We start from the raw sequence: 24,757 nt of genomic DNA, 5'->3' as shown, positions 1-24,757 counted from the left end.
AGAAGTCAACACTAAATGCAAGACAGGCTTTTCATGCTTTAAGAAGTCTGGCTCCTACTGGCTTTCAATAGTGTTCTACTTCATCTCTTGTTTTGGAAAAAAATTAGCTTAGTATCTCAATTATTATTTTGTTTTTTAATTTTACATTTATCCTTAACTGATTTCAATTAGGCTGAAACACTTATTACGATAGTACTGTAAACCTTTACGTAAGGAAACCAGAATTTCACTCTAGAATTGCACTGCTCTCCTTCCATCATTCCTTCTGTAATAATTATTCTATGTATAATCAGCAGCAACTCATACAGTTAGCATCTTCATTCCTGTTCAAAGTTTTTGAGTTTACAAAGGGTAAAACAAAAATGATGGCTTATTGTTTCTTTCCTCATGCAGAAGAAAAGGAAATGTTTGTTGCTGAAGTTGGCACAGTAACACAAATATGCGCTCGTGTTTTGTTAGTTGTCTGCAAGCATGGATCTTTTTTACGATTTGAAAAGACATCAGTATTTTTAAGACCTGTTCATTTTCAAAATAATCACAGCCTATGACCTCAGTAGCAGTTCCTTCTTCTTTCCTCTTTGATTATGCTAAAATAGACCTTATTTAAATTGAATAGCATTTCATTCACATCATAAAAATCTACCAAAGAAATGCAGGGACAACACTGTCAATTGTCACAAGGCAAGCTGGTCCACAAAACATGTTGTGTAACTGGCAGGACTAATCTCTCCCACCACACTTACAGACACAGATGTCCAGGTTTATTTAAAATAGCCCTAAGCAAAATAGCGCAACTTGTGGTGTTTGGTTTTGGTTGTTGTTTTTTTTAATGTATGCTTATTACTGGGAAGCGTTTGATTACAGAAAGATCTCAAATTTTATTCCTGTGCTGACAAGGCAACAACAATTAGAGGAAATGGTATCAGTTGGATTGTATTTTCTCCCTCAACACACAAAGGACAGTCCTATTCAGACCATTTCCCAGATGTTCTTGCCTGCAAATTCCATCAAACATCTGGATCCAAACCGATCAGAACATTATTCTGTACTAATGAGATACAGCTGAACAGAATTATTCCCTTTTCCTTACAAATCTATGTTTTTGATGTGGGGAGGGGGAGTAACATCCACGCATACATGGGAAAACTCTTATATTCAGAAGGCAAAACAGTTTAAGTTATTACCCGATATCAGCAAATAGGTGTATGTGGTGATTATTTTTTTAAAAAAACCATTTTCTTGCTGTGAAGTTATAATGAAATGTCAATCAGCGAAAGCAAAATTTCACATGTGGTACAAGAGTCTTGTACAATGAGCCTTATGATTTTGCTTAAGCATCTCTGAAGGCCACCCATGTTCTCGCCAGTATGTCCATATAACAAATAACAGAATTACAGCAAACAATACAAATAATTCAATCTTAGAAAGACCACAGGATAATTAAGGGAAACAGAACGCAACTTTCTTAAATATATGGGGTAAACCACAATATGATACATATGATAAATTGACTACATTTGAGCAACAATCTAATGCCCCTGTCCTTCAAATCTTTACAGATGTATCTCTATATTTACATGGAAGGCAGAAGAATCACTGCGAATTACAGATTAGCGGCCTAAAATTTCCGAATTACATAGTGCATGCTTCAGCAATGGGAACTAAGTCTTGGGCAATTGCTGGACCAGATGAAGACTTCCAAGAGTGAGTTTTGACTTGCAACATAAAATACGGGAATTTCTGCTTTGGTGCTAGTAAGATATCTATATAGCCTGTATTGTCCGAATAGAATCAGAGAGAAAAATAGGTTGGGGAGGGGACATGTGAAGAACAGGACATATAGTCCAACCTCCTGCTCAATGCGGCACCAGATTCAAAGCCAGACTACCTCGCTCAGGGCCTTGTCTAGCTGAGTTTTTAAAATCTCCATGGATGGAAATTGTCAACTTTTTATTGAATTTTTCCTGTTAATTGCCTAGACCAGAAAAATGTAAGAAAATTCTAAGAGTAATCTATCATCTTAAGATAATAAATTAAGAAGCTACATGACATTTAGTCTCAAAAATTAGCTGCTAAGCTGCTTCCACAAGCAGATGAATACAACTGTAGCAAGTTCAGAACAAAGTCAGTTTTAGTAAAGGCTCTTTTTGCACATGAAAAAACTTTTACTTACTTCCAGTGAAGAAAAAATTAAGTTTCTCATTTACTTTCGGGCAAATATACTTTATAAAAGACATGCAGAGACTTTTTTTAATCATATAGACTTGCTCCTTAAAGGAATAGCTTTGCAATACTATTACATTCTTATATTATAATACTCTAGTAGTAGCTATGTATGTATCAGCCTTGCTCCTACACAGTGGCCTACTATTGCTCCCTCTGCTTAAAATTACTGTAATGGTCTACCTGCCCTTAGACTTAAGAGCTCACCTGGGTAGGGAGCATTCTCACTTTGGATTTCTGCACCAACATTGCTTTGCTTGCACCAATAAACTGATACTTTGATTAAAGAATTTCTTTTTAATAAGAAAATTTGCCAAGATATTTGGAACAAAACCCAGAAACTGCCTTAAAAAAAAGTCAAAAATGTACTAAACCCAATGCTTATTAAGTCCATTTGACTTGTTTGTAAGATTTAACAGAACACTAAAACTATATTGTACATCGTAAAATACAGTATGTTATTCCAGCATTTTAACTGACAAAAAAGTCCTATGCATTGCTAAATTAAAACTTGTAGATTCACATTGTGTTGTAAATGACAAGGTACAATGAAATGTGCACAGGAGAACATCTCAGGGATTTCATTTTTCATTTCTCAGAGAAAAGCTTTTAAAATTGCTGGTTCCTACAGTCCTGTAGTTACAGAAATCATAACATCAAAGATTCACTAAATTTTCTCCCTGCAGGAATCTTAGACATTAATCTGGTCAGAGATGCATAAAATAATAAATAAGCTTTTCACGGTTACCATTACCTGTTTCTAAATAAAAGATTTGCTGAAAAAAGAATTAATGACTCCCATGAAAGATGAGATAACTACCTCCAGCATTTTGTAATTCTTATTCATCAGTAAAGTTGTTATCTGGAAAGTCACATGCAGTGTAAGTAAACAAACAGCACTTCATTCAGTCAGTCCAGGTGCCCAGAGCTTGTTTATAATTTAGAGAAGACATGGCTTCATGAAGACAGATGCCCATGGCTTCAGTAAAGAGGTAAATGATTTTTTTTTCTGTGGTAGACTTCCCAACAGCCAATACTGAATAATAGGTTTAGTTTGATCAGCTGTTTCTGAACTGGTTCATCAGACCTACTTATGATAACCAACTGGAAAACAAAAATGTATTCCCACACAGACATAAACATGCAATCTCAACTGTAAAAGAAGAAGGGGTAAAAAAAAAAAAAAAGAAAAAAGGAATTGTGTCTAGAAGAGATTATCAAAGAAGTTTCAGATCTGATAAACTGAAACAGGATTTTTGGCCCTTGGTTCCCCTGTGTGGAAGGTTCCTATCAAAATGACATTGGACTACACCCAGCCTGCCTGCCAGCAATGCCTAACTGAGCTCTCCTGACTACTGTAGTGTTGAAAGATCAAGAGAGCAACGAGCTAGCTAGGCTGGCAGGCACCACCTCATACACCGTTGATGGGAGAAAAGTAGCTGGATACTACTTTTATCTATCCTGGGCTACATTTTTTTAAAAGTAGCCCAGCATAGACCATCTAAAACAGGCAGTCTGCTGCACCAGGCAGGCAGGTATGGCAGGCAGCAAGAACATACCTTTTTGACTTCAGCTTTCCATATGTGTTGCAGGGGAGTCACAATTTCAATTTTTCACAGAAAACGTCTTGCACGTGTACCCCTTCTGCTAATTTACATCCACCCACAGAGTAAACAACATGGACATCAAAATGCATGTCACAAACACTTAACTGTGAAACAGACTTTAAAATAACTCTATTGTTAGAGGCACTACCTTGAGGGCCCTGCAAGATCTGGAATTTTCTTGTACCATACTCATGCACAGCATATAGAAGTCCTATTTCTTTAACTAGACATTCAAGCTACCTTCTTCTTAATACCTACAACTTTTCCATATAGGTCTCCACCCCGAGAGTTATAAATTCAGGACTTAAAGCAGCCATGACATTAGTATCTTTTACCCACAAGACTTCTCTAGCTACACAGGTCTCCCGACACCTAATTAAAAAAGAAGTATGAATATACATGGCATAGGAGAGAGCAGGTTGTAAATAACTCCCAAAAGCCTGGAAACATACACACACACGTATGCAGAGGAATCCAGGTTAATTAAGTATGTCGCAGCTACGTAAACCAGAGAAGCACAATGCATTAGCTTGTCGTTAGCTCTGCGCTGCCAGATTACTGCCCCTCCTGGTAACACCTGCTATGGCTACATCTGGCTTCATTCAAGTTCCTCACTGAAAAACAGCCGTATTTTTTATATCAAGACCTGTAGACCAGATGACAACACAGAAAAGAAAAGCTCAAGTATTCCTGATCCTGAAGTTACTTTTTTAAAAGTTGATGCTGGTTCACTTCAGCAAGGTAGACTGCCCAGCAAGAGAGGCTGATTAGTGCTTTGCCAGGAAGTAGTATTATCATATTTATTTCCTTCAGATGTAAAAAACTGAAACCAAGACCAAGCAATTTAAAGATTTCATCAGGACTTGGTGCTACCGACACAATTAGAAGCCAACTATTCCCAGATCCGGAGTGAGACTTCCTTCCCTCCTTGCCACTGCTGTCTCACAAATGGAAGAGGAGCCGAGAGGTACAGAGCTACCTCGAGCAGTTCAGTGGAGGGCACGCAGGGACAAATCTCTCCACTCATCTCCATCCTTCGTCTTCTTCCACCAGCACTTACTACAAGCTGCAAGATGAAGATAAGAAGCAAAGGAGGGAGCTACTATAAAAACACACAAATACAACACTCAGCACTGGTGCAGCCACACCTGGAGTGGTGTGTCCAGTTCCACGCTCCTCAGTACAGGAGAGACATGGACGTACTGGAACGAGTCCAATGAAAGGCCACAAAGATGATGAAGGGCCTGGAGCATCTCTTACATGAGAAAAGTCTGGGAGAGCTGGGACTGTTCTGACTGGAGAAGAGAAGGCTCAGGGGGGATCTTATCAATGTATATAAACACTTGAAGGGAGGGTGCAAAGAAGACAGTCAGGCTCTTTTCAGCAGTGCCCAGTGACAGGAGCAGGGGCTACAGACACACACAGAAACACAGGCGGTTCCCTGTGAACATCAGGAAATGCTTTTTCACTGGCAGAGGCTGCCCAGGGAGGTTGTAGACTTTCTAGCCTTGGAGATACCCAAAAGCTGCCTGGACACGGTCCTGGGCCACTGGCTCTAGGTGGACCTGCCCGAATAGGAGGGCTGGACCAGATGACCTCAACCTTTCTGTGATTCTGTGTAAAGTGCTCACAAGACTGCTCACCCACAGCATCTGTGAATGACATTTGTAAACACTTTGGTTTCGTTATTTCGTTTTCACATTTGTGAGGTGAACTGCACTGGTCCTGCCAACCCAGGCCGATTTCCACACTCCACATCTCTTCCCCTCTGCTCTGCAGACAGAAGTAAACTTCTCCCTTGCTATTTTATCACCTGCAGCTGGTCAGTGTGGTTGGTTTCTAAATGCTAGAAACCATTTGACCTTTGCTCACTTCACAGGGCTCCCTCCCCTGCGTGCCTCAGATAGCAACCTGCTTCTCAAACACGATACGCTAACTGTGGCCTCCCTCCATTGCCTTCAGACACCACTCGGCACTAAACCAGCACGAAAGGACACAGGTTAATTACAGTTGTTGCTTTGCCTCGTATTTGCCGTCAGAAATATCTATTTCTAAAAGTTAATTCCTGAGGGGGGAACACTGTGTTTAATCTCCGAGAGCTTCACATACCCCAGGACGCTATGTTATAAAATAGGTGTGTTGCACTCTACATGAGGCACAGCTGATCTACCCTTCACAGACTCAGGCCTAACAGGACTTGCCGCTCAGGGCCTCCACCTATGGCCTCCACCGAGCTCCCCACCCTTTTCTTGCCTGTCTGTGGGTTGGATCGTGGGGACAGAGGTAGGGGAAGGCCAGACATGGTATAAATCCCTTCAGCATACTGCCAGTAATAAAAAAGGCTCTATCCTCAGTTGGTGAAATTCAAAGAAAGGAGAAAAGGAGAAGTAATCTATATGAAGATCAAACGGTAACACCAGTATTAAAGAATCTACTTCGCATACACTACAGGAGGTTAGAGTAAACACCTGTTTTACTCTGGGGAAAAAAGTATGGTCACTACAATTGCACAGATCACTAACTGGAAAGCACACTGGGTGTCTTGGGAGTAACACGGAAAGGAGCAATACCTCTCTCTGTATGGGTTTATTAAGGTCTTCCTCTCTAGTGTTCCCCCATCGTAAACCGAAACTGCTTCAGGAGCCATTCTGCTACACGATCGAAGCCAGCGGCTCTCCCAGGCTTCCCTTGGGGGAATCCCAAAACTCGTATGCAATGCTTAAAACACAGCCGAGACGTCTCTGAGCTAGTCATGGGGAAAGATGCCATACGGCATGACCCTCATTTTTCCAATTTAGGAAAGAAAAAACGTATTGCTTCAACACTTCGGCTGCTGCAGAGAATCCACGGGCAAAGGCTCGCTAAGGGTGACTATTTCACAAACTCATATCCAGCTCTGAATGTGAGCACATCTGTCTTTCACATAGAGCTCTTCTCACTAAACACCCTGTTTTAGGCATGAGTAACTCCACTCCTAGTACACGTGTACAGCATTTGCAGTTGCAAATTAATCAAATACCAGCATTTGTTATGTGTAAAGCGGGTTTTTTTAAAGCAGCTTACCAGCTTTAAAAAGTGAAACCTTTATTGTTACCAGAAGAGAACCAAATATCACCTAAAATGTAAAGGCAAAGAATCAAAATGTCAAGTGATTTGTCCGAGGATGGGCTTACGACTTTGAAGCTAACCCCAGAGGTTGAATTTAATTTTCCTACCTTTCAAGCCTGTACTTCAGGTTACACTCACAGGTGCTACACAACTCACTCATCAGAACATAGAATTAGATGTTGTTGCCTTAGGTTGAACTAAGGTGCGCAAGGAAAAGTCATTCCAAAATCTCGGGGTTAAAATTTTACAGCGTTCTACCACAGGAAATTTGCAGAACTGTGCTTGCAATAGGAAACTTGCAATTCAAGTGAGTAGCTTCCCAAAGAAGCAATCCCGATTTATGATTTTTAGACATGTTCCTGCATTAATCCACAGTATGATAAAAAATACTCTTGCTAAACAGTTACATGTGACTCTCTCCAATCTTTAACACCCTTATTATCTTTTCTCCCTTTGCTCAGTTTATGAAACAAGGTAAGTAGCGATGACTCAGAATAAACACTGAAAACACATCAATGTGGTTTACCCACTGATTTCTAGGACTTCAATAGCATGTTTCTAAAATAGGTGGGTTTTCCCCTTCTCACAGCAAAATCAGCTCTATCAGCAGTATGCCTACTGCAAATGGAATCAGGGACTGACTGCTTCACAAATAGCACTCAAAAGGTAACTCTTCTCAAACCTGAATGCCATTTGTCTGCTTCAAGATCTTCCACTCTTTTAGAAATTTAGCAGACAGATTTTCATGCTTTTTAGACTTAACGCTACCCTGCAGGAGCCATAAGTATAACTGGCATCTATCAACGTCATACTTAATATTCCATACAAAGTGCTCCATCCTACAAGAGGACATAGGCAAACTCCAGGGAAGTGAAGATTTAATTTAAATAGACAACTTCAAAACTTTTGCCTGGAGAACACAAGTGACAAATGCTGGATTTCCAAGACAACCAAAACATTTGCTCTGGTCATCACAACCAAATCACTGGAATTATAAAGAGCTTTTCCATTCTTTGTAAGGATGTTTTCAAAGAGACAAATGTATGAAAAGCAGAAGAGTGGAGTTTTGAGTTTCTTAAGAAAGTTAAAAATAGCTACTTGACTGCAAAAGTTTGAAAGTTGCATGCAGTAGAGTGAATGAAATTCAGTGATTTTCCTTAAATTATCAAGAAATCTCCTCCCTGCCTCTGAATCACTCTGTTACAAAATAGCTTTCCAACGATCAGGTTATTCTCAAAAGAAATCCTAATTAATCCTACACTTACCATCGCATTGTCTGATGTGGTGGAACGTTGCTGTAGATGCCCAGAGCCCCTAGCCCAGGCGAAGCCCACTGGAGGAACAAGAGCAAAGGCTCTGCAGCGATGGGAAATACTCTGCTGCCCCATCGCCTGGGGGCACAGAAGAGCCAGCCAGGCCTCCCAAACATGCCAATACTACACTAGATTTCCCTCATCCCCTGTGCAGCAACTCAAAAGGCTGTTGGGAGTTAAGTTTTAGATGCTTTTTGCTTTGGTAGGTTAATGCAGAGTGTGATTTACCAGGCAGCCCTGAAAAGGAGACCCCACTTTCTGCTCTGGTTTTGATGAACTATTCCAATTCTCCTCTGTTATCAGAGGTTTATTTTGCAAACAAACAGGAAAATCCCTAGCCAAACAAGTTATAGCCACAAATGAGATTGCTTGGCCTGTAGGTTTTTATAGTTTCCTGTGTTTATGAAATTAAATAGCTTACTATACTCAAACACCTCTACATTTCCAGGTATATGGCATTAAAAATGCCTCAGAAGATCACAAAAGATACCATATGTTTAATCCACCAGTTCTTAAGAGGCTCATAAGCATCTGCCTAAAGTGATAAAATGCAATGTCAAAGACACTCAATACTCCAAGTCAGAATATCTATACAAAAACTCTTTCAAACAGGGGAGGATCACGGCTACATGGTTTTATTAATGATTTCAAAAATATAGCATTTGTCACTATGTCATGAAATGACACTTTTTTTGTTTTTTAATATTAAGTGGTCATAAAACTGATCTTTAAGTGATACTATCTTTGTTTAGCTAGGGTTTGTGGGAGGTGATATAAAAATTATCAGTGCTGTCAGATATCTAGACTTACTATGCACTCAGAGTAAGCTAATAATCTAAGCTTGTTTATACAAAGGAACAAAAAGAAAGCAAAAGAGGACAGCACATGCAAAAGCTGGTTGTACCAGTCTGTGGAGTTTTGCTATTAAATGTAACTAACTTAAAATACGGCTTCAGATGCTCACGTTTCTGCAAATGTGTGTGCGTGCTCATGTGTTTTATTTTATAAGTTTATTTATAATTTTAGATATTATAAATCTATATTGTATATTTATATTTTTCATATTTATTTGTATATAAAAGTTTTATTTTTCTATTACTTTATTTAAAGGTTGGGTTTTTAAAGGTTTTATTGTATTCTTCTAAGAGATGTTTTAATCATTCTCAATTTGATTTTATCAATGATCTCCTTTCTAGGATAAAAATCAAATTTTATATGCATAGCTAGAATGCCTCAAACTAATGTAAAATTGTTTAAAATTAATAGTGAACTTAAAATTAAATCCTGAGATTCTTCACTGTCACTCTTTTCACTCACTTTGTCATTCAGTGACTCACAAGTAATTGTTTGTGTGGGAATATAAAACAAACGGCTTTTCCACAGCACAGAGCATACGGCTTCATGGACTACAGATCTGTAGAAACAGAAGTTTTGATTGATTCTAGCTTTTACTGAACAATAAAACTGTTGTTTAAGCTTTATGTAGACCATCTATTCTATTTTACTTACCATTGAGTAAAGCAACCATCTTGGTTAAGTCTGGCTGCCAAAAAACACCAAAAAAGTGCATCCTTATTTCCCCCTGAACTACCTTGCTTTAAAGAACTAAGAAGTAAAATGATATTTTGTTCTGGCCTTAACAAACATTTTGTTTGAACAGATCATTAACAATTTCAATGGTAATGAAACCAGTTTCAATGACCACTAGAGATATCAAAGACAAAAAAAAAAAAAAAAGCAAAGAAAGAAAGAAACAAACAAACCCAAACCCATACAATTTGTGGTAGATTTCTTACCTTTTTCTATTGATGCTATTCCACTTTGCTTAACTATGTAATAGAAAAGAGAGTGATCAGATGTCCCACCTGCCTGGGAAAGGTGTCTTAAACATTAAACTATTTTCTATAACACAGAATACTTCAATACTTTTTAAAAGCCAAAACAGCATCTGGAAAAGAGATTGAGAGATACATCGGAGTCCAAGTCCCTAACATCATTCTTCAGTCATCTAGGTTATTGTTAAGGTACTTGAAAATTTCAGACCCAAAGCTTCACTCTCCGTGTAACCCAGTAACTACACAGGATACAACAGAAAGTAGGAACCGGGCAAAAATCTATTAAGAGAGATTTGCAACCCTTCACAAATACCTACAAAGATGTAACGGATTAAAAAAATAAATCAGTCTATTAAAAGCTTTAAAGTTGGGAACTTTCTTTTACTTGTCAATTTTTATAAAAAGGTAATCAATTCATAGCATAATGACTGCAATGCCATGTTGTTTGCTGCTTTGGAGAAACTAAGAGCTTTTCAGTTGCCTTGCTCGGTTTGTGAAAGTGTGTGCGAGTTGCGCACATAAATGAGTTCAATGTGCAGACAGCTGTGTTTAAGTTATTTTCCTCAACAACTTCTTCTACGTGTCCCGCATCTCAAAAACATAGCTGGTTGGAATTAAAAAAAAAAAAAAAAAGAGGAAAAAATCCAAAATAACTAAATTAATTCCTTGAAATGTGTTGTAGAACCCAGAATGCCATAAAAGGCGCTTTCATACTTCAAAGAGCAACTTCAATAATCAAAACAAAACATTTGCAATTGCCAGTTATATGCAAAGAATGTGCCGCTTTTTAGCATGTGAAATTTATTTTGACGTCCTATAGGAGAGTTTATACACGGTTTTCGGTCACATTATTTTTCCCCATAACTCCTCAGGTCTTGACTCGGACACGAGTGGTGCGTGGGTGGAAGAATCCATCCGTTTTGCTTACAGTGTAGCTCATGAGCCTCAGGCTGCAAAATTGCAAACTTTTACGTCAGCTACCAATGCCACGCAACAGCACCGAGTTATTCACGGTTTTCTTCTTGTCTTCTCTTACATCATCGACTTATTTCAAGATGTCGTTTTACACAAATACTGAAGTAAAAATTGTCAGAGCTTACTGTGGGTGTATTTGGGTTTCTTTGTAAGCTAGCTCTTCTGATGGACGTTGCATTACTTTACAATGACATGTTTTGAACTGTACAAAAGAAATGGCTTGGCAGTGTCTCCACGAACATACAATTAAGGGCAGTTCTGTAAGCTACTTATAGTCTATCTGCGTTACAAAGTATGTGACAAATTCTGCATTATTTGGAAGCATGGTTTTGCTTAACCCGAAGTCTGAATTGTCTCAAAATAATCTGCACTTGAGTATTTTCAGTATCACCACAATGCGATAAACATGACAAAGAAAGTAAATTCCATTTTATCTAGCAAACAGTATCTCACTACTCGAACAACTTGCAGGAAAACGTCATTTTTTCAAAGCAATCGAGTTGGTGAGTACTGAAAAGTTCAACTACAGAAATAAGAGCACTGACAGAAATTCAAACTGCCCAATAAAATCTGAGAGACAGGAAACATTAGAAGTAAACAATAATGTTTTTTAAAAATCCCTTCGTTTACATCTTACCACTTCGTAATCCTCACTGCCAAAAAGGTACATAGCTACACCTTCCCGGCCTCACACCAGACGTCCCGAGCGTCCAAAGCGCCTAAAGTAAGACCTTCCACGGCATCCTCCACGCCGGTGCTTCAGCCAGGCAGGCTGCACAGCTGCCGCGCAGTCCCGGCGCTCGTTTCCCACGCTCAAACTGCACCGTAACTATCGCGCTCAGGCACGAAAACAAAACCTCTTGCAGCGAGGAGCCGAGCAACCGGCGGTCTGACGAACCGAAGAGGAAACGTCTCCCCGGGCCGGGGGCAGGGGCGGCGGGGGCGCAGCCGGGCCCGGCCGGAGCGCGGCGACGGCGGCGGCGGGGGGCGGGCAGCGCCCAGCCGGACCGGGGCGCGCCTCGGGCTACCGCGCCTCGTCACGCGCTGCTGGCGCTGCCCCGATTGGCTGCGGGGAGAAACCGGGGGGGCGGGGGGGAAGCGAGTGGGAGCCCGGTGAGCCGCGTTTGGGGCGGGAGAGCCCGTGAGCGTCGCGCGGGGAGCGCGCGAGGAGCGGCGGCTGCAGCTCGGTGCGAGCCGGCACAAGGCGCGCAACTGGGAGCAGCTCAGAAACGGGCAGTTCACGGTCAGGATTACCTGGGCTCATCTAAATTCACCCCTCACTCCTCTGCTAGTTCTGCACGAACGCACGGAGGTTCCCCAGCGGTGACCATGGAGGTCACTATCTGTCTCTACTAAAAAAATAAAAATAATCATTCCAGGATAGTTTGCCGTAGCTACGTTTCCCTCACTTCATCGCTTCCTTCTGCCGACTCCCCCCAGGCTGCTCGGCCCGCGAAACACAGTGCAACTTCACAGCACGCTGAGTAACAGCAAAGTTACACCCGCTGCCTCCACGGCGTGGGAAGCGGATCCCGCGTGCGATCCCCCGCCGCGACGGAAGCGCCGGAGGCCCTGCCTCGCTGCCGGCCAAGCTCCAGCCCAGGTAGAGCAGGCAAGAAGGAGTAGAGGCAGCCAAAGAGCAGGATAAACCGCTAAAGACTGAACGACGTCAGAGACTAATTCACCCACAGCATTCCCAATCTAATATCAAATTGGGGTTTCAAAATTAAAGATGGTTTAGGTATACACCATAAAGTAAGACAAACATAGAGAAATATTGCCCTCTGGGAAAGGCTGTCCAGCACGACTGGGGAAGAGGCCACCAGTTGGCATCCAGGGACACAACCCTGATCAAAGCAGCTTTAAAACAGTGCTAGGAAAGCCATGCCCTCTCCGCTCAGTCCTCTGAATTCCTTATAGTTCATATTGCTGATATTCCTATGTCCCATAATCAGAACTATACATACGCTGTAGGAAAAAATATGGAATATGTAAGAAGGAAATGTGTGGGTGTACGCTTGCCCATTTATATCTATAATCATGTTAATATAATATACACAACATATCATGACAAGATACCATAAACACATACAGCACTGAAAAACAGTTCATCTGTTCATCTTCTCATCTACTCATCTTCTTTCTCTTCAGAGAGGAAAGGGGACAAGACCTCTTTCCTAAGAAAGACACCAAATGATGCAGTTCAAATACATCGTGAACATCCTCCCTGTTCCTCCCCCTGCCTCACCCCCCGCTTATTTGAAATAGATTTTCCCTTGACTACCTCAGTTTCTTTGCATGAGTTAGTAGGATATTCTTCTCTCAATCTGCCTTCTCTGTCAAAACAGACCTTCGGTCCTCTGTTGACTGTATGCGATGTGACTCATGAATCTGGAATTTTAAGTTCTTGTATGTATTCACAAGCCGAGTTAAAACCCAGCTGTATACTCTTGGAAAGAGCAAATTAGAAATCAGAAGACATTAGTTTTACTTCCCTTCACTATCTTCCAACCATATATTTACAAAATAGCAGTAGTTTAATGTGTCAGCCAAACCGGTCACTTCACATTATATCAATTGCAAATGATGCTTCAGACAAGTCATATCATAATACTATGTTCCCAGAAAGTAAACAAAACATGCACCCTTCCTGCATGGAGGTAAATAACAGACAGAAGACACCGCTAATGGAATGCGATAATAATTTGCCTAAACTGGTTGCCACTATTGATGCTGAACAAGTGTGGTTACATACATTGATTAGTTTTAATGTAATTGCCTAAGCTTTCCCACACAGCTTTTTAGCATGAAACTATACCTGTCAATACTAGGCAAAGCTGGTGTCACCACCCATTACTTCGCTTGTCTGATACAGCTCTTATAAGCAACTGAAATTTGGGTGCCGTAACTTGATTGTTCTCTTGTTGGATATGGCTCTCATTACTAAGTCTGGGGAAAAAAAAAAATCAGCAGGGATGTCACAACTGCTCCAGCCGTCAATAATAAGGAAAACATATCACTTTCTATGTATTAAAAATTTTTTTTTTTTACATAGTTTCATCAGTTCCTGTACTTTGGGCATGAATATGAAATCAGGGAGGACTGCAGTTCACATATACTCAACAGAGACTTAGGGCATTATTCAGACTGTCACCATAAGTGACTTACATGTCACAAGTAATTCTCACTACAGACAGTACAAGCAGCCAGAGTCTGGCAGCTTGGACGGTAAATAAGCTGAATTGCTCATTGCTTGCTTGAACTGAAGCATCATGACAGGTAGCCAAGTCTATCTCAGGGCTCCACAAAGCAAATCTGTATATAGCTTTTATGGTTCAAGAGTTAAAGTCTGCAAGAATGCCACCCTTGTTGATGGTGTTTAAACTTAGCACAGCACTTCTGGATGACCTGTGCTCCACTCCCAGCTACGTGACAGCGGTGGATTTTGTCTGTGCTTCCTTCCATCGGGAGCTCAAGTGTGGCATGGGACTGGCCAGCACGGGGCGGACAGTGTCTCCTCAGTGCTGACCCCCGCAGCGGGGCAGTATGGATGCGAATCTCATGATACACATAGAAAGAGCGAGCACAGAAGTGGAAATGTGGGAGAGAGAGAGAAGCAGGTTGGAAAAAGGAATCTGGCAGTGATGGGACTGGAGGGGTGGTGGGAATGGGAAGGGCAGGAAACCAGAGTGCAGAACAAGGAAGGAAGCAGTGTGACTGCATGACCTACAGGGAGGAGAAGCTACAAACCAAGCCAGAAGAAACAAATTAAGATTGGGCAAGAAAAATGTTCATGGTAGGTAGGGAACACAGTAGGATTTGAAAAGACCTGCACAGGGACAGCTGGCTACCTGACTGGCCTAAGGAGGTACCCAGGGAAGCGGGGAATTGTGAGGAGCAGGGCAGAGATGCTGAGATGGGATGCCTAGGCAGAACTGGCTGATCAAGCAAATCAGGGCTACCAAAAAACCTGTAGGGTGGAGACTTCAGCAAGAGATAAGTTCAGGATAGCAACGGAACCGGGATAAAGGCAGAAAGGGTCAAAATCACAGCAATGGCTCTATAAAAAAAGAAGGTGGAAACAAAGCTAAGGGTGGAATTGCTCCTCTCCTCCACTGGTACTTTCCAGCAGGACGTGTGCTTGAAGATGTATGACAGAGAGCAACACAGGCACGCAAACCCAACTTGATGAAGACAGGGCCTTAAGAACCAGATTGTAGAATAAAGAAAACCAAACTACCTGGATGCTTGATCGTGAGAGTCAAGACTACAGTCTGAAATGATGAGTAAATCACAAGAATAAAAGAAATCACTTCTTTAGCTTTCTACTGTACACAGGAACTTACAGAGTAGCCCTTGCTCATCTGTAGAATCCAGGACAGCAACAGCAATATTAAACATCTGTTAACAAAGGCAAGCAGGTACAAATGCAGCTGTATCAAGATGCGTGGACTGTGTTTGCTCTGATTGTTTCTGTAAATGTTGTTCCTTCCGTAAAAATCTACTATTGTATATAATACCTGAGGGAAGGGAGTAAAGAAGACAGACTCTTCTCAGTGGTTCTCAATGAAAGGGCAAGAAGCTATGAGCATAGATTGAAATATAGAAAATTCCATTTAAACATAAGGAATTTTTTTTTTTTTTTTTTTTACTCTGGGCATGACTGAGCACTGGCACAGGTTGCCTAGGTAGTTTATGGAGTCTCCCTCCTTGGAGATACTCAAACGCCAGCTGGACACAGTCCTGGGCAACTAGGTCTAGGTGGACCTACTCCAAGCAGATAATTGGACTAGATGACCTCCAGAGATGCCTTCCGACCTCAGTCCCTCTGTGAAACTAGTAACAAATTTGTATTAAAAATATCTGATTCATGTTGATATTGATATTTTAGTGATTCCATCTCTCCATTTTAATTTTCAAAGATTAAGCATAATGACTTTTCAAATTGTCTAGGAGGACTGCATTTAACTCTGGTATTTAAACTCTGACCCGAGTCTTTTAAGCATAGCTATGAATTGTCTACTCTATAAATAACTGTATATCATACTACTTCAACATAGTGCCTTTGGGAAAACAAACAGAAAAAGCTGCTGACATGGTTGTCAAGGTTAATAGACTAAACAGACCTTCCTTGATAAACAAGAATCTTTCAACTTGCATCCAACAGTAACAACTACTTTTTCTTCAGAAACTCAAATGGAAAGCAATCAACTCTCTCTTACCTAATGCAGATTCAAATTCAAATCCCCATGAAGACTGTCAACAGCTTGTAACTGTCTTTTGCATGGCTAGCAACAAGAACTGTCTCTTTTAAATGCAAGCGTCTCATTCTTAAGAGAACTTTGGCAATGCTCCTATTTTCATTTTTCATTTACGTGTGGCAGAAAACGCTGAAGAACTTGTCCCCTTTCACATATGGGACCAAAGAGCAAGAGCTATTTCGCTTTAATTACCTACCATCCAAACTATCCTATCCCACATCAGCACTAAATAATTGCTTAACAGCGTTACTTAAGTGAGAAAATTATGATTAGCAAGTAATTTTTCAGTTTTTCCTATGAATTTTTGCGCGCTCATTGATTTTCTCCAGTGCCACAGGATAACTGTGGGCACCGCAGTTCCAGCAGCATAAACTTAAACCTCCAGGAGTGTTATTGCCCTGAAAGAGACACAGGAAGGGTCTGAAGCCCTGGCCTTCCTGTTCCTCTGAACATCAGCACGTCCTGAAGGATGGGTCTTCAATTCTTCTCATTGCCCTTGTTACTCTCTGAATGCAGTATGGTGGTAACCGCAGTGTCCCAGCAGTTAGAACAACTGGGAAATAAGACTCTGTGTTTTAAGAAACATCCAAGTATTTTGTGAAAATGATAGGACTGTCTCAGCAAGGGAAACTGAAAATAAATTAACCAGAGGACTTAACAGCTTGATCATCACACCGTGCTGCTCATATACTTTCATGACAGGGAGGTAATTCAGTTTGAGTTTCCCAGAATCCGGCTAAACATCCCTATCTGTGTGTTGGGGGGAGGGAAGGAGAGGGATGGAGGGGCGAGGACACAGTTTGGACCTCGTCCTTCACTTCTTTTGAATGACACTTTCCTTTTTTTTTAAAGCCCCCTTCCCTCCCCCCAAATAGTATGTTTTGTGTCAAATTAAAAGTGAGGGGGTTTTATTTGTTTATTTTAATTTTCATACCAGCAAAAGTGTTGGTCACCATCCCAGAACATGGTGCAGATTCCAAACCACCATGATGCTCTGCATTCAACTCCGGCAGACTTTGTATTTCTTTTCTGAATGTATTGGCTTTACATCTAGCCATAAAATCAAAGTCCACCTCCTTACATAAAATACGATACATCATGTAGGATGTTTGTAATTCTCTTTTACAGATGGTGTACCTCTGAAAAAGGGTTGATAAGTAACATTTTATTCTATGAGATTTAATTTACGCATATAATAAGCCAATATCAACAAATTCAAGATGCAATAATTAAACACTTCCTTAAGATTAATGTCACATCTGAAATCTCAAAAAACAAGCTTAAATGAATGACTAATAAAATAAAATCTGAAAGTATGCCCACGGAACTATTGGAATGCTACTTAAATTTTATTTTTAAACACTAAAGCTGCTTATCATTTGCAGATTGTTATTGGTTATTATGGTTACCATTCTCTAACACAATCCAATCTGCCTGCAGTCTTCTATTTCAGGATACAGCAGTGATAACATTAACAGCAGACTAAACTTCTCAACTTGCAAACACACTTACATTAGGGGCACATGCTATCTCCTCCTGTATTGAAAGATAACATGAGTATGTTCTCACAGTGTCACAGAAATAACAAGCTGCAAATGGCTGCCATTCTTCTTGCAGTCGGATGTAAAAGCATTTAACTCACAATGAGTGTCAGGAACCCAGCAAAGGTTTGATACCATTTGTATTATGGACACATAACACAAATACCTATTGTATTATGGATCCTCTACATCACTCAGATATTGGAGAGGTGCTAGAAGTGCTATAAAGTTGGAAGATCTGCCCACAGGTGATTGTTCCCATGTGTGGGCAAGATTTTTTATTTTTTTAAACGTAATGCGGAGTCCTAGGGAACTGTCTTCTTGTAGCCTTGCAGCAGTGAAGCACAGAGAATGGGGACACAGGCAGAACAAGTCAAGGGCTCAACATGCAGTTGCTGGTGTAGCATGCTCACACAAGTCTCCTGCAACCAAATGTGCAGCAAATACTTCTGAAACAGCTGTAAATTTTGTCAGAGCTTTAAGTGGTTGGAAAAAAATTGTCTTCAACAACCACAACCACATTTAATAGAAATAATACCCTGAAGATTAAAACAGAGATAATGTTCATTGTTCTGTATTTATTAATTGCAAGAAGGGAAATCCATATACTTTTGAGCACAAGAACACCAATAATAGAACCAATCTTCACAGATAACACTAAGATCTTGAAGTAAAATATATAAAACTTACACAACTCTGGAAAAACAGCCTGTGATGGCTATAGTTCCTTAGAAAATAGAGCTTTCCATTGAAAAGTTACTAATTTAACTCTATAATGCCACCACTACGTGCTGCTGATGTACTATGTGCTGCTACACTGAAGGCTACATTAAATAAACACTGAGATTTAATCTCAGTGAAAGGCTTTCAACTCTCACACTCAGCACATGGGTGCCCTGAAATGTTTCAAGTGCCACGAGCAGCTGGATGATCTCCAGATGCTGATCTCCCAGAACTGGTGACTGAGGAGTAACTTTGACTTGTAGCTGTGTACAGAAGCCCCCATGAACTACCAGGGATATTAACCACCTCCAGCCATGTCCACATCCTGAAAACTGTGCCTGAGTTACAAGTTGTCCTCTGGGTACTATTGCTGTGCCATTCCCACGCTCAGGACAGTGACTTATCAACTGACACTTCACAGAGGAGAGGTCCGAGCCCTTGGTCCTTGAAAACTGTTTTGGTTTTTAAAATGAGGTAATAATTCATGTACCAAGTCCAACCGTACCTCGAAATCGTATTTATGAAAGTGCTTGCAAAACTCGAGCTATTGAGACCTCCAAATTCTGTTCTCATTTCAGAAACAAAAGTGCATCTGATCAGCAGAGCCACAGCAGCAGGCTACAGGAGGTATTTTGGCACGTTCTGCCTTTGTTGATGCATTTTTGGCACAAGCTGTCATTCCACAATTCTATCAGTGTAAGTTATTGATTTTCAACAAATTTTGTGGTTTCTTTGCCCTCACCACTTCTTCAAATCTCAGTTCTCATTTCTCGTTTTGACTATGTTTGAAACTTCTAATATTTCTGACGCTTACATTTTTTGCATTCCCAAAAGATTTATTTATTATGTTTAATTTTTGGTGAAGACTGGCTTGTACAATTTAATGAGCTCCAGTGAAATGAGTTCTAGTGAAATGTGAAAGCTGGAAAATTTGTCTCTGCAGAAAGGAGTATGTATCACTTGAGACCCACTTCAGATCTCAGAAGAGAAATTAAGTGGAATTTAGGCAGCATATGTGCTGTTGTAATGGCCTCTCTCACCTATGAGGACGGGTGTCACCCTGGCACTGCAGAAACATACTTCAGTTTAATGAGCAGGGAGCCAGATGTGCAACCCTGGATAATAACCCTCGGAATGCTGCGGTGAAAACGTGGTCAGAAGAACCAGTACGTTAGCTAAGCGGAGTCAGTGGTTTGCAATGTAACAGATGCAATATGTATAGTACGTTGTTCCTTACAGGGAACTAATGCAACATGTTAGGACGACATTTTCAGAACTGCGCTGATGAGATGCAGCGTGAAGGTAAGACACTTCTAGTCACTCTTCCTTGTCCACCCAAATTAACAGAATCTTGTTAGCAGACAGTAAGACTACTTACGGAAGGGTAGAAAAGTCTTCCCTCTCCTATATTGAAATGATACATATTTTTTCCCATTTATATTCTCCTACATTGGTGTAAAAATGTGATTATTCAATTACCTTTTTCTGTTTGGTACATTTTTTCCCCTCTCTTGCTACGATTTATGAACAGTGTTTGTAAAAAATGCTCTGAACAGTCTGGTTCTCCAGCACAGACAATACTGAAAGCTCATGCATCAAACCAAAGAGCATACCTCAAACTGCATTTCTATGTCAGGCTTGCCTTCTCTGAGGCTGCAGGGCTCTGATACTCCAAGGAAGTCACTCCAGCATTTTCTACATCCCAGTTAGAGTTTTAAAGGTGAACCTGTTTGTGTGATTCAGCAGTCATCCCCCACTACCTTTTTCAGGTTGAAATTTCTGGCACTAAGGTGAATTGGGTGAGGATTTCTGAGGTCACTGAGCAACTCCTCCTAAGTACAGAAAATTTACTTGACAATTGCTTTCCCATGATGAAAAAAAAGTCAGTAAGATAAGAATTCTGATCAAATCCATAATTGTTGATCTTATTATGGCAGTGATCTATAGAAATAAAGTATTTTGAATTCCAAGGTACAAGAATTTCTCTTCTCCTAAATTCACAAAACTGAACCTAAGTTGTATATCATGTTGTGCATGATATGAATGGAATAATGGATTTACACTAAACCAGCATCAATGCAAAAGGCTGCTTTTAAAATTTAAGAAGGAAATTATTCTCTCAAGCAGTTTAGTTCAGACACCTTAAGCTTCTCCTAAAATGAAAGACTTCTGCCATTACGATACTAGTTGCTTTGTTTAAGTCCACAGAAATTCAGATGAAACTGGGAGATCCACGTGAAAGCACAGCAATAGAAGCTGATCACATTTTCTTGACAGAAAATACTCAGCCAGAAAACATCATGATGTTCCGGGAACTCACTGATATAGTTTGAATTCAGCAGAAAGTTAACAAAGTGCTTAGTCTGAAAATTGCTTTTCTAGAATTCCACCATAGCATAAGCTGTTGAAACTATTATATAATTAAGCATTAATATGTTTCTTACCAATGTGACCCTGTTTCCAAGATGAACTGGAAATATTGCTGAAAAGCAGTATTTAAAAAGTTCAAACGTTACTTTTTCCAGTGCCTTACATACATTCACTTACTAGTTTCTAAAGAGCAGATATCGAAAAGATTACTCGTTCAAATAATACCATGATTTGAAAATACGTGTTTCATTGTTACATTATTAAAAGGCAAGAAAGATATGCATGTTTTATTATCATATAATGATGAAGTATATGTGAATGTGACATAAAAATTAAAAACCAGAAACTTTCAAATAAAAAGCAGTCAATAGTGCTTAAACAAATAAGCAAAATCATAAGGCTCTTAATAAGAGGGAAATACTGCTAAAACCAAGCATGTCTGGGTCACACAGACTTTCAAAGAAACTCTGTCCTGATGAATTGAGCTGCTGCAGTGCATACTTACAAGACTGTGCTGAATTGCACTGAAACGATAAAACATGACTGAGAACTTTGTCAAACTGAGAAGACACCAAGTTAGTTACACTACAACTACCGCAACTGTCAGCCAGCCTTTCTGACCTCCTTTGATCAGCATGAGTGTATCCAAAGTGAAATTTAGCTTTAATACCTATAATTGCTAGCACAGCTTTAAAATTATATTTTTTCTGATACTAATATTCTACCATCATTAATTAAGAAGCTAATAATTTTTAAGGGATTAATATTCTAAATCGTCAATCTGTCAGCATCCTTTCAGCAGCTTCAAAACATTCAGAAAAAAATAGAAATTTATATCCACTAAAATACTGCAAAATGCAATGTATCATTAATGATGAGCTGAAGAAAAACAACTTGTTTTGTGAACAGCAGAAGTAACGAAGCCTGCTTTCCCACACACACCTCCACAATACCTTCAGCTCTCTCATTTTCCCTACACACCACATGCTCCGTACCCTCGGTTTCCCCTCCCCTCCCCGAACTTCCCTCCCTTTCCATGAGTTGCTGGTTGAACAAGAGGCATCTGGAGTTAAATTTGTGCTCATCAACTGGCTGGATGCTACCTTTCGGATGCCAGAGGAGCCCAGAGAGTGCCTTGACTCTCACAGCCTGGTATGTCCAGCAAATGGCTTTAACAGCTCCGTCCAGCCCCGGAGAAGGTCTGTTATAAGCACTCGTACTTCTGAGACCTCTGCAAGACTGATTTAAATCGGCCATAGGATCGAAGTTACTGAGAAGCACAACTAACAGATGGAAAGTGGGATTGCATAAATCTTGTCTTAGGAAACCAACCTAAAAATCAAGAGCTGTTATACAAAGACTGTCCATACGCTTTAATACTCAGCAACTTGTTTAAATAGAAGATGATGGCATGAGCAGCAATGTAAACATTTAGTCTGTCAGTCAGTTTGGAGAATTTTCAAACTATCTTTTTCACAGAACATTGGTTGCTGTTATTAAGCAGTTGCAAGTATGATATAAACCACAGGCTCTCATGCAGTGTACATGCAGCACCAGTGGTGCATAAAAATTGCAAAGAAAGACTGTACAAAGGACTTTAGGGATCAGTAATAAAAAACCCTACAAAAAGTCATAGCTGCATATGTAATTAGAAAGCCTATTTTCAAAATTGTAACATCTTCTTTATTTTGTCCCATAGCAAAAAAAATAGAAATTTAAATAAAGCAGCCCAGTGGTTTAATAGCCTACAAAATAGGTATCTGAATGCAATGGCAAGTTTCAAGGCACTTTCTCTCCCCTCCTTTCACACCCTTTTTATGCTGCACTTCCACATTATCCATCCTGGGAAGCAAATAGCAGAATTCGCCCTTTCAAGTTTATGAATTCCTAGGCTCATTCACTGCAATTTGAAAACTGAATAAAAAATAGCAGCAGCAATTATATATTCCACTGACGCTGAAAACATAAATTCAGGAAAATCTAAGTAAATTTGCAAAAAAAAGGATGTCACTTGTCTGCATAGTGGTTGAGGTAAGGACAAAATGACAGCCTTGGGAAACTGTAAGGAATTAGTGCACCTGATATGCTTACATTTCCTGGCAGTTACAGAAGTTTCCATTTTGAAGAATTTCTATGTCACAAGGACTGTGCTGGTGCTGAAAAATGTGTCAGTGGTTATGCAATAAGTATTATTTTATTTCATCCTACTGTCATATTTTAATTGACTTGAATACTTCAGGAGTCAACTTCTTACAAGGGACATCCTGAAATTTGGCAATTCAGAAAAAAGTACCTATTAAGTAGTTGTCTGAATTTCTGTTCAGTTACGCAATTTCTATTCAGTTTTGATGCAACATCCATCATTAGAAGACTATCATCAATAATGGACTTAATGATACATGCCAAGAAATATGAAAGAGAAAGTTCTCAAGCTATATCACTTTTTTAATCTTCCCAGTCTTCCCATTACTTTCCTCTCATCCATCTAAACAATTCCTTTTGCAATTAGATGTTTGAGGACTAGTACTGCTAAAACCAAGCTAATTTGAAGCACAGCTTCCTTTGAAATGCTTCTGATCAAGAAATTACTATAGCCAAGATTCACATTAGCAAAGCTAAATGATCCTCTTCCCCTCATGACACATCTAGAAACTAGGATAGAAACTGAGGAAACATGGGAAGAACAATCATCAACCATCATTTTGAAAGATGGGTTGACCAAACGTTCAGAAATTCAGGTAATATACACGGCTGAATCCCTTCAGCCAAATTTTATTCCTTCCTGCCTGTGTTCCACTTCACCTATCCTGCCTTGCTGCTGCTTCTCAGTTCACAAGGGCTGCACATCCACAGCACTGCTCCCTGCGATCCCATCACCCTGTCAAACAGTAACTTCTGGGTTTTTTTTCTTTTTTTTTTTCATTTTACACCCTTTACCCACCAAAAAGTTATTCTCCAATTTTTCCACATTTATAATTGTATCAGGATCATCAGAGAACCCCAAAACACATTAATTCATCAGAACTCTTAAGAACTGCTTGGAAAAGATATATATTAAAACGTAAAGACTTAAGCTTTTAACTATATTAATTATGTAAGAAAATGCTGAAGGTAGCTAAAGCTACGGTTGAACTCGATGATCTTAAGGGTCTTGTCCAACCTAAATGATTCTGTGATTCTACTAGTAGCTGATTTCTGATGTTCGGAACATCCATGCTGAAAACAAGTCGAGTGGAGTTGTATATGGTAGTTGTGTACCCTCCTACTTCATGGCACACTTCCTATAAGACCCATTGTTGCATTATTCCCCCACCCCAACATATGAGCACGTTCTAATTTGAGTAAAGAAATGTTGTCCATAAGAGGAGGATAGAATGGGTGTTAGCAATAATTATTTGGCTTCCTATGTGGAGATCCCGAAATAATCCAGGAATAGGAATGATCCAAATCTGATTTCCTTCTAGAGGAAAGCTGTAGAGCAGCTGTTACACACGACACTGTCCCTGGTTTTTTTTTTCAGAATAATGCTGGAAAGCTACTGTCATGCCTCTGGTACACTTCTTTCACTGCAACTATATACAAATCTCTCATAAAGGTTATAGAAAACAGCAAGTTTAAGCCAAATATTTGGCTGAAGTACATGCCTACGTTACTTTTATTATTTTAATCTCCATCCTTTGTTTTCTACAGTGTAAAAAAGAAAACAAAGCACATCCAATTATAACTATTAAAAAATATTTGTCATCTATTTATATTTTACTTCAAAAGCACAGCTGTAGTGAGATATCTGCTACTGTAAGT

General features: G+C 39.9%; 1 protein-coding gene across 5 annotated transcripts in view; it reads right to left on the bottom strand.

Moving 5' to 3' along the window:
• CACNB2 (calcium voltage-gated channel auxiliary subunit beta 2) overlaps nucleotides 1-24,757 on the bottom strand; it is a gene marked incomplete at its 5' end in the record, with an annotated part of 271,036 nt that overhangs the window by 99,951 nt on the left and 146,328 nt on the right. The gene's annotated exons all lie outside the window — the stretch shown is intronic.

This window comes from Phaethon aethereus (assembly GCF_964289735.1).
Source record: "Phaethon aethereus genome assembly, chromosome: 2".
Lineage (NCBI taxonomy): Eukaryota > Metazoa > Chordata > Aves > Phaethontiformes > Phaethontidae > Phaethon > Phaethon aethereus.
The sequence above is the reverse complement of the archived record's forward strand: the minus strand, read 5'-3'. Positions and strand labels throughout refer to the sequence as shown.